Source organism: Pinus tabuliformis, chromosome 4_1 (genome assembly GCF_031772625.1).
Source record: "Pinus tabuliformis cultivar Carrire ecotype Pingquan chromosome 4_1, CPIR1, whole genome shotgun sequence".
NCBI classification, from domain to species: domain Eukaryota; kingdom Viridiplantae; phylum Streptophyta; class Pinopsida; order Pinales; family Pinaceae; genus Pinus; species Pinus tabuliformis.
Genome location: NC_142303.1, coordinates 625881725 through 625886374, shown reverse-complemented (window position 1 = coordinate 625886374; position 4650 = coordinate 625881725).

The window sequence follows — 4650 nt, the reverse complement described above, 5'->3', positions numbered from 1 at the left end:
TACAATAAACAATCTCATCTACACGAAGAAAATAGTTAGCCACACTTTCATCATTATACATCCTGAGATTTTCATACTGAATCCTAAGGGTTTGAAGTTTTGCTTGTTTTACCTAATCATCTCCTTCATAGCTCAAAACAATCTTGTCCCATATCTCTTTTGCGGATTTAAACTACATTACCTTGACAAATTCTGATTGATATAGGCATCCTAATAGAGTATTTACCGCCTTTGCATTTGTTTCATATTTCTTCTTCTCAGCCGGATTTGTAGGAGTTTCTGATGGAAAAGTATACCCTGTTTCTATGATATCCCATACTTCTGTACCAAGAGATTGAAGATAGGCAGTAACTCTTACCTTCCAATATATGAAGTTTGTCCCATCAAAAATCGGTGGCCTGATTGATGCTTCCCTCTCGTAGTTGCTCATGATGAAAGATATTCCTTCAAGCGATCAAGCTTCTTCTCAAGGACCTGCTCTGATACCAATTGCTGGAAATAATATTGCTGCAATTCGTCTCTATCTTCTCTTTAATTAGAAACTTCTTTTTACAATTGTACTAGTGCAGTCCTTTACCAGTATGCAGGCTGCAACCTACAGAGAGCTAGAACCCTCTCTGGCTTCTCCTGGAAGGGAGCTACAACCCACTTAGCTCTTGCACTAGCCAAGATACTAGTACGTAGGTGCTGGACTACAGAAGGCTACAACCTTCTCTTTCTTTCAGGGACCACGTTTCATGAATTTTCAGACTGGATCCACAATTAGCATCAATCAAACATCAAGAGTTTTTTAATAGCCTGAAACCTGCATGCATATGCTTCTGCGTATGGAACAACTTGCGTATACGTTGTTTGCCTTCACTGAACCATCGTATATACGCGCCTTCACTTCACTGAACCTGCATACAGATCTATAAAGGATAATTCGCTCTTTCACATATTCTAATTAACCCAAATTATCAGTTTTATAGTTCAAGCAAGCGCCACATATTACATATCAAAATCATATAAAGATACTATCATTCAAGCTTAAAGATTATGATCCATTAATAGAACTTATCCTTCTCCTTGCGCTAAGGTTCCTCCTTCATTCAGATCCAGATTTGCACCATAACCCAATTACCAGTATTCCAGATCTAGCACTTTATGAGATCTTCAACAATAATTCCGATGATCCTTTGCCAAATGATCTCCTTCCTCTTTTATAGTCTTAGGCCTTCCATAATACCATGGTCCAAAACCATAATAAACCAATACCACGGACCCAATACTTGGGATCAACACGTCTGACGAGGTACCATGGTCCAAAACCATAGATCCAAATACCAAGGACTAACTATGATGGACCAAAGGTAAGTTCTCCAACATATACGTGCTTTTCCTTGCATGAAAGTGCATGTATACGCACACGTGCCTTTGAAACGTCTAACCCGCGTGTATACGGGTCTTCGTCTAGATGAACCTGCATATATGTATTTTCCTTCATTCTGAAATCCTGAACTAAGATTTGTTACCAAAGAGAGTTGCCATCAAGGACAACACCTGTTCCATAGCTCCAAACATGTGCCATAATGCCAACAATACCTTTTAGCATGAGTAGCTTAGTTATAACATTTTTATGTGTCTTGTTTAATTGTATTCTTTGTATGTGTATGTCTATATTATACTTCTATATGATGTGTGTGAATGTATTATTGAGAGTGTTTGCATTACTTATATGTACTTATTTGGAGTGTTTATCCTTATATGTTTATGAATGTATTATTTTCAATATTTGTATGTGTATTATTTACTTGTATTCTTTGTATGTGTATGACTATGTCTTTTATGTGTGCATGAATCCATTCTTTGCTACATTTGTATGTGTCTTGTTAAATTATATTCTTTTTATGCGTATGAATATATTGTTTATGTATGTATGAATCTACCCTTTGCTACATTTGTATGTGTTTTGTTCACTTGTATTCTTTGTATGCCTATGAATGTGTCCTTTATGTGTGTATGAATCTACTCTGCTATATTTGTATGTGTCTTATTAATACTTGTATTCTTTGTATGTATATGAATCTATCATTTATGTGTGTATAAATCTATTCTTTGCTACATTTGTATGTGTCTTGTTTAATTGTATTCTTTGTATATTCATAAATATATTCTTTATGTCTGTATGAATCTTTTTTTGTTATATTTTTATATGTATTATTTACTTGTAAATATATGAGTGTAAATGTAATTTGTTTGAATATATTTTTTTAAAACAATTTTTTTATATAATTATAAATATATTATCATTATTTCTATATATAAATATATTATTTGGAATATTAACTTACAAATATATTAATTTAAATATTTATGAAAATGATTCTATTATTATTATTAATAATATTATTAATAATTTATATATTATTATTTATTTTTTTTACTTTAAATTTTTATTTTATTTTTTAATCAAATTTTCATTATTTTCTCTATTAAAATTTTAAATATTAATAATATTAGTTTTTCAAGTATGAAAAATAATATACATATTAAAATAACATTAAAAAATGCATAATATTATCTCATAGGATACAATTTGATTAATCATTGTCATGTTATAAAGGATTATGCAAACCATGAGACTCAAGTTTCAAATCCCTTAAAAAAAATGATAACATAATATTTATAATAGCATGAATTTATAATAACACATTAATTAATTATTTAATAATAAAATCAATATAATAAATTAATTAATTTAAAATTTTGTTAATGATAATTATTTATTTAAATATAATAATGAGAATAAATAATTATTAATTTTAATATCATACTAATTAACTCATAAAATAAATGTAATTGTGAGCATCATAATTTTTATTATTTTTATGCTAAATCTTAATGACATAGAAAATAATGTTAATTCTAAAGTTCATAGTGTGATGTGTGTGAACATGTCACCTTGTGCGTCAATATATAATGTTTATGGGTATATGTATATTTCTGTGCACCCTATGTTTGTTGTGTGCATGTATGCATGTATGTGATTGTGCCTTATTAGCAATGGATGGGCGTGAGTGGTTAGGCCCATGCCAATGATGGACCATTTTATGGGGTCATATAAGCTCTCACGTTAAGGTGGTTGACCATGTTAGTAGAGATTTTACATCTCCAAACAGAAAGGAGCTTTCTATATAATGCATTTTAGTTTATTTAAAAAGTAACTTTAACTTCAATATATTAAAATGGTTTTTACACAATAGTTAATAATATTATTATTATTTTAAAAGCATATAAATACACCAACTTAATATAATAAAATAAAATTATATATATATATATATATATATATATATATATATATATATAGATAGATAGATATAATATAAAACATAATAATAAATTAAATTAAATTTGAATATTTATTATTGTGTGTTTTATTAAAATATAAAATATAAAATATGTAATTAAGAAAATAATGGAAATTAAATTTATATTTATATAGTGGGTGTGTAACATAATGTATATAAAAAAAAAAAAAAAAAGTAAAATTAACAAAATAAAGTTATGATATTAAAAACTAACAAAATAAAGCTATGATATTAAAAACTCCATCTAACGATTTTGATTGCTAAATGTACCAAGGAATACATACTCTATGCCCCTCTTGTTTTGAAAGTCAAAATAAAATAAAAATTGAAAATAAGTATAACAAAATAAAAATAAAACAATAACAAAATTATGGTATTTATAATCAATTCATGTGGAATATAATATATTTAAAGGGTGAAATTAAACCAACCCATGTCCACTAGTAAAAAATGAAAGTAAAAATAACCAAACAAAAATAAACCAATAAAATAAAATAATAAAAAAAATATGGTATTTATAACCAATTCATGTGGAATATAGTATAGTATATTTAAAGGGTGAAATTAAACCAACCTAGTTCCAATTTAACTCTAGAACTGGTACATATGTTGTAACATAATGTTTAAATAAACAAATAAATTAAATAAAAATATTAAATGAAAATATTAACATTTTTTAATGTAAGAGGTCTCCATCTCAATGGATTTGATCCATCTTATCCATCTTAGAGTTTGATAGATTCAGTGTTAAAAGGAAATCTAAGTGATTGGTTATATATGTGTGTGGATGGTATAATATCTAAATAAAAAAAATAAAAAAATTAAATGAAAAGGTTAATATATTGTAATGTAAGCATTTTAACTTATTCAAATAAAATAAAAAACAAACATAAGCATAAAAATAAAAATAAACTTATAAAAATAAAATAATAATATATATACTACTCATTATTATAGATTATATTCCTTGAAAAATTATTTATATATAACACATTTAATTATTAAAACATAATTATAATATATATATATATATATATATATATATATAATATTTATTTAACTCAAATTTTAAATATAATTAAATGGAGTTGTTTTTAGTGCTACTTTTTGGAATTTTTAGTGCAGGAATGAGTTGGAAACCTTTCAGGTAAAGTCTTGATTTGTGTTATTTAGAGAAATTAGGCTGGAAAAATCTAAGGGAAAAGCTTCTAAAAAGTCTCACTATATATGTATTTGGTTTTTAATTTAAAATAATATTTAATAATTAATTTCAAATAATAGATATGTGTGTGTGAGA